The sequence below is a fragment of the Dama dama genome, chromosome X (genome assembly GCF_033118175.1).
Source record: "Dama dama isolate Ldn47 chromosome X, ASM3311817v1, whole genome shotgun sequence".
In the NCBI taxonomy this organism is placed as follows: domain Eukaryota; kingdom Metazoa; phylum Chordata; class Mammalia; order Artiodactyla; family Cervidae; genus Dama; species Dama dama.
This window is the reverse complement of record NC_083714.1, coordinates 118,480,885-118,487,022: the sequence shown is the minus strand read 5'-3', so window position 1 is coordinate 118,487,022 and position 6,138 is coordinate 118,480,885. Positions and strand designations below refer to the sequence as shown.

The following is a 6,138-nucleotide window of genomic DNA, read 5'->3' as shown; positions in this document are numbered from 1 at the left end:
GTGCTTTAAAAAATCTGACATGATACTAGGTGACTCCTGAGGGATCTGCGTGGTATCACAGGACTAGTGGCTCTCTCTGTAGCAGGAGATGAGGACACAGTTGACATTCAGATTTCACGTGGTTTCCCCCAAGGAGTGCCATGCTCTGAAGAGCCGCAGAGTGGCCAAACTGAAAGGTGGGTAATCGACACAAGCACACAGCCCACAAGTGTGAACTTGGGGAAGCGAAGATAAACAAACGACACTTCGAGGCAGACACAATCTCCGGTGAGCAGGGAGAACAGGAGACCTGAGGCTCCTACGGCTACTCCTCCACTGTGTCTGCCTCAAGATGCTTTCACTGCAGACCTTGCGAGAGGCACATGGGGGAGCTCGGGGGGTTCACATCCAGGGATACCGAGTCAGTGAGAACAGAGGGAAGAGGGGGCCGCTCTATTCAAGTCCTGAGTGCTCACCATGCAGTGGGCTGCTGAGATCTGAGTTAATCCCACAGGAGTCAGGATGCTAAGCCAGGGTTTAGGAGGTGTCATCTGGGTGATTCTAGAGTACATGTCCGCGTTCCCAGATCCCCTTAGACACAGAAACTGTCCCTCAATCCCACCCCTCAATACCCTCCCCTCTGCCTCTATAAAGTCCCATATTTTTGTGCCCCCACCCAGGGGAAGAGCATCTGAAGGTCCCTATCACATGGCAAAGTGTCAGCCCACACGGGACCACAGATCAGCAACCCTTCAAATCTGGAGCGTGAATGATTTCATCGATGGTGAGACACAGCTAGTGAGGCTGGGAGGGAAGAGGGCAGAAGGCGGGGAGGCCGCCGGCAGAATGGGGAGGCAGGGTGTTTCACCTCGGCCTCGGAGCAGTGGGACAAGGCAGCTGACTCTCGAGGGAGACGGGGTGTGCAGATGGAGGACCCAGGGGAGCTTTCACAGGATGAGTCCCCAAACTCCGAGGGGTACAGCTCTCCTGCAGGGGTGTAACTCCCGAGGGGACAGTCCAAGTCCAGCAATGGGGTCTCTCTGGGGCAGAGCCAGGGCGAGGCACACGTACCAAGTTCAACCTCACCTCTGAGTCAATCTCCTGTCAGGGGTTTCAGCCCTGTGCTCCGTAATGTCACTTGATTCCTCTTCACTCCTTCACTTTAGTTCTTCTTTCTCCTTTCAGGTGCTATTCGGGGATAAACAAACATGAGGTCTGTGAGGGTCTCCCAAGCTCACGTGCTTCACTGACATCCTGTGCGGCTTGTGTAAAACGACCACATGGGGCTTGAGCAGCTCGCCCCTGAAATGGTCTGTGCTCCTCTAGGATTCGGCCCTGAGGTGGAGTCAGGAGGCAAAGAGGAGAGAGAAGTGTCCTTACATGGGATCAGATGCGCGTGCGCGCATGTGTGTCTGTGTGTGTGTGAATGGAAACGGAAGATCTTTGAACTTCACGTATGTTAACTAGACAATCTCTTTTCAGGTTAAGATATGCCATATGACCGTTTTGGGGGTCCTTTTTGGTAGAGCAAAAAAGTATTGTAATGTCAATACCATATTTTAAAAAATTGTAACCTATTAATATTAACAGGTAAGAATGAGGTAATTACTTCATGGAAGATGCTAAGTGCTGGCATCTATAGTCTTATGAAATGCAGAGCTGTAGAATTGGCTGAGTTGGTGTCGCTAATCTTTATATTTACAACTTGGATTTTTAAATGTTAATGTTCACCTGATTTTAAATGCAGTTTCTTTTTCTGCTTATTTATATATGTAATTCCTTTTTTTTTTTTTTTAGTATATGTGCTGCCGAAGCGAGCACATATATATGTAATTCTTGAGTTAACTTATTATAAATCAAAAGCTACAAATTTCTAATTTAGTGTCTGGTTTTACAGATCCCTGACTCTTCATTAACGTCTTGATTTATAAACAATGGACCAAAAGTCCCAGCTGCTGGATGCAAAAACTTGCACAGGATTTACGCACTCTAAGATTCCTGCTGTAAATCAGTGTCCCATTTACAAATGTTTCCATTACTGAGTGCTTTGGCTGTCTGATTTGAAACACCTTGTCTTTTTACTATTTAATTCTGATTTATCTTTTCAATATATGGCACACTCTGACAAGTTGTTACTACCAAATGCTGATTTATAAGGGCAGTGTAATAAATTTTATAACATAAATTTTAAAAGCTTTGAATTAGATACACTGGATTTTTGAAAATTGTATGGGTGAAAAACAATTCTCAGGAGCAAGAAGTAAATTTTACGTCCTGTAAAACAAAACACGGAGTGCTGGCTATAGGATTGTTTGTCTTTTCTTTCCATACTATCTCCCCACCTCCTGCATTAAAACTTTCCTTCTTTAATAAGTATCAATAGTTGTTGACTGGATCTAAGAAGATGTCAAAAGGCCGAGAAATATTAGTATTTGACCTGAACAGATCGATACAATTAGTGTATACTAAGCCTCTTGCTGAATTTCGGGGGCCTTCATGGTTTTATCTTGGTTCTCTCTTTCGTCTGTGCTTTTCATCTGCTGGGGACACAGTGAGGCACACTCTAAATTAATTTCCCGACTGGGCTCAGGATTCCTGCTGGGTGGCCTGGTAACAACAGATCTGTTCAAGTCATTTGTGGTTTCCCTGGCAAAGGGCTGAGGGACTCTTGTTTATCAGTTTTATTCACCTCGCCTGCAGGTAACTGAAATACTGCCCACTGTCAGAGAAACTTGCTCCAATAGGGGATTAGGGCAAGACCTGAGGACATTGAATAAGAATTAGCATTTTAGAATGATCGTATTTGGAAGGTGTTATTCACAATAAAGGAAATGGGTAATTTTTTCTTGATTCTATTGTTGTTGTCCAACTCTTTGTGACCCCATAAACTGCAGCACACCAGGCTTCCCTACCCATCACTATCTCCCAGAGTTTGCTCAAACTCATGTCCATTGAGTTAGTGATGCCATCCTACCATCTCATCCTCTGTAGCCCCCTTCTCCTCTTGCCCTCAATCTTTACCAGCATCAGGGTCTTTTCCAATGAGTTGGCTCTTTGCAGCAAGTGGCTAAATATTGGAGCTTCAGCTTCAGTATCAGTCCTTCCAATCAATATTCAGAGTTGATTTTCTTTAGGATTGACAGGTTTGATCTCTGCTGTCCAGGGGACTCTCAAGAGTTTTCTCCAGCACCTCAATTCAAAAGGATCAATTCTTTGGTGTTTAGTCTTTTTTATGGTCTAGCTCTCACAATCATACATGACTACTGGAAAAACCATAGCTTTGACCAAACGGACCTTTGTTGGCAAAGTGATGTCTCTGTTTTTGAATAGGCTGTCTAGGTTTGTCATAGCTTTTCTTCCAAGGAGCAATTGCCTTTTAATTTTGTGGCTATAGTCACCGTCACAGTGATTTTGGAGCCCAAAAAAAGAAAATCTGTCACTGTTTCCACTTTGCCCCCTTCTATTTGCCATGAAGAGATGGGATCAGATGCCATGATCTTAGTTTTCTGAATGTTGAATTTTAAGCCAGCATTTTCACTTCCCTCTTTCACCCTCATCAAGAGGCTCTTTAATTCCTTGATTCTATAAAATCTAGTAGATCTGTGTCGCTGACTTTTTTCTTTAGGTTCATGTGCTTTACCTTTGTACTCTCATTAGAGTAGTGGGGAGTGATATATATTCTTTTTCTTTTTTGGCCATGCCATGTGGCATTGGTCATCTTAGTTCCTGACCAGGAATTGAACCCATGCCCCCATCCAGTGGAAGGGCAAAGTCTTAGCCACTGGACCACCAGGGAAGTCCCCTATACTCTTACATGGTATCTTTACTACAAAGGTTTTATCTTACCAAATTTCTAAGAACTGAAAACTATCTAAAATGGGCAACTTAAGGCATAGATCTTCATTTGAATGGACGACCAAACAGTACACAGAAATTGTTACCCTTTAGTCTCTACGTAGCCCTGTGATTTATAGGGATCTGGGAAACTTTTGGCAAGGAGTAATGGTGGGTGGACAATTTACAGTATAGCAGTTGGGTATGACCATACAACATTTATTTTTCATAAAGAAGTTTTTAACAACACAATTTTTAGAATGAAACAGTCCATATGTTTTTCTTAAAGCTCGCCTTTGGAGCTATCTCTGAACATGGCATTTTTTTAAATGAATTTTTTATTGAAGCACAGTTGCTTTACAATGTTGTGTTAGTTTCTGCTATAGAGTAAAGGGAATCAGTTATATTGAAGCCGATTCGTGTCATTCCAGGGGGGCTCTGAAGAGCTCTGGCAGCCTAGTCCTTTATGTCTCAGTGCAGAGAAGAATTCAACAAGATCAAAGTGGTAGATAAGAAGTGGTTTATTAGACTAGGACATTTGTGAGACTTACAAGCCGTTGGGTGAGAAATGCCGTGCCCTGAGAACTGACTGGGCTACAGTTTTATAATCAAAGTAAAAGTGGGGAGGGGAGAAGACCTTCTTTGTCTTTCTTGAGTAGGCATCATGTTTTCATCATTAACTCCTCCTTCAGGTTGTGCAGAGGAGTTTTCTTGTCCCTGAGTGATCAAGCTAGTTCCTCATATTACTGATTTTTATGTGTGCAGAGAGCATGTCCAGGGATCATTAACTTACTGAGTTCACTGGGAAGGATGTGGGGTTCATACCATCATTGCTTTACTGTTTGGGGGCACATCTCATGCTTCTGTTGTGCGGTTTTGTTGCTAAGCAAGCCTGCTTGGTTTTGTGGTTAAGCAAACCTGCTTTCTCGAGTAATCGTTAACTTACAGGGGTTTCCCATATTTTTCTACTTACAATCCCCTAGTGGGATTAACTAATGAATCGCCTATTTTGTCTCTTCATTTTGTTCCTATCAGTATATATACATGTATCCACTCTTTTTTTTAGATTCTCTTCCCATTTATGTCACCACAGAGCATTAAGTAGGTGAGTCTGGCATTTAAACTGAAATTGGGCACAATGAGAAACAAAGACAATGTTCTAAAAGTTCAATGTATGGTCTGGGTCCTCCAGGGCAAGTCAAGGAAAGAAGGCAAGATTCAAATGCAAAGTAGTTAATAAACAACATAAGATTTTTACTGGGAGCTCTGGGGTTTCAACTAGGCATGGACAAAGAACAAAGAAAGTTGGGGCCAGAGATCCATTAATCACCGCAGCTGCCCCCGTAGTGCACCCTGAGGAGAATTCAGGATGAAAACAAAAACAAAAACAAGATACTGGACCTAGATATTAAAGATTCATATCAAAGAGATGATTTCAATAAGCCCAGACTCTTGCATCTTCCCATACATAGAAAAGCACTAAAACCTTTAACTTGAGATGTCTGTTTTCAGTGATTAGCATTAATCTTTGATTACTACTTTTTTGTGGGTGTTGTTATTGTTTTTGTTTGTTCTTGTTTTAGCAAAAACTCCTGTATATCCTGGCTCCTCCCTTACCTCTTTGGACCAGTCCTTGAGAGCTATCTGAGAGACTGTACCCACTTTGGGCCATAGTCCTCAGTAAGTCCACCAAATAAAACATAATTCTCAACTTTTAGGTTGTGCTTTTTTGTTTTTAAAGTCAACATAGGTTTCCCTGTTGAGTACCTTTGTGAGCCTCTGCAAGTCACATCAGTCTTTCAGAGTTTTAGTTCTTCCACCTTACGTAGAGAAGATAATGAACAAACATTCATCAAGTGCCTATTTTTTGCCAGGCACTGTTAAAATTATTGGGGAACGAATGATTAGGCCATAGTCAACTTCATGGAATTAAAGTCCAGAAGAAAAGGGAGAAATTTCTGCAATCAACAAGATCACATACATTAGAAAAGTTTAAATACAGTAGAAGAGAAGAAAAATATCGAAAGTCCATTTTATCCCTGTAGTGCTAGTGATTTTGTGATATGTGTTTATAAATCTATAAGTAATGAACATTGTACATGTTACTGTTACCAATTTCATTTACTTCACACACATGGAAATGACTTTTAGGGCATAGTTATTTCTTTCCTAGGGCCACAATATTTTTGACTAGGTAGTCATCACATAGAATTGGTGATTTCAAAAAGGAATGAGAGGGGAAAAATAAAATTGAGTCAAAGAAGAAAATGAAATACAAAGAAAAAGTTATCTAGGAAGGATTATATTTGTTACTTATTTTATTGC

At 41.7% G+C, this 6,138-nt stretch overlaps 1 long non-coding RNA gene across 1 annotated transcript; it reads left to right on the top strand.

The window, feature by feature from the left end:
- The first annotated feature begins 699 nt into the window (after window positions 1–699).
- LOC133053051 (uncharacterized) lies at window positions 700–4,892 on the top strand. Its single transcript, XR_009692087.1, has 3 exons — window positions 700–763; window positions 1,165–1,982; window positions 4,880–4,892. It is a non-coding gene; the product is annotated as an uncharacterized LOC133053051 (long non-coding RNA).
- Window positions 4,893–6,138: the final 1,246 nt, after the last annotated feature.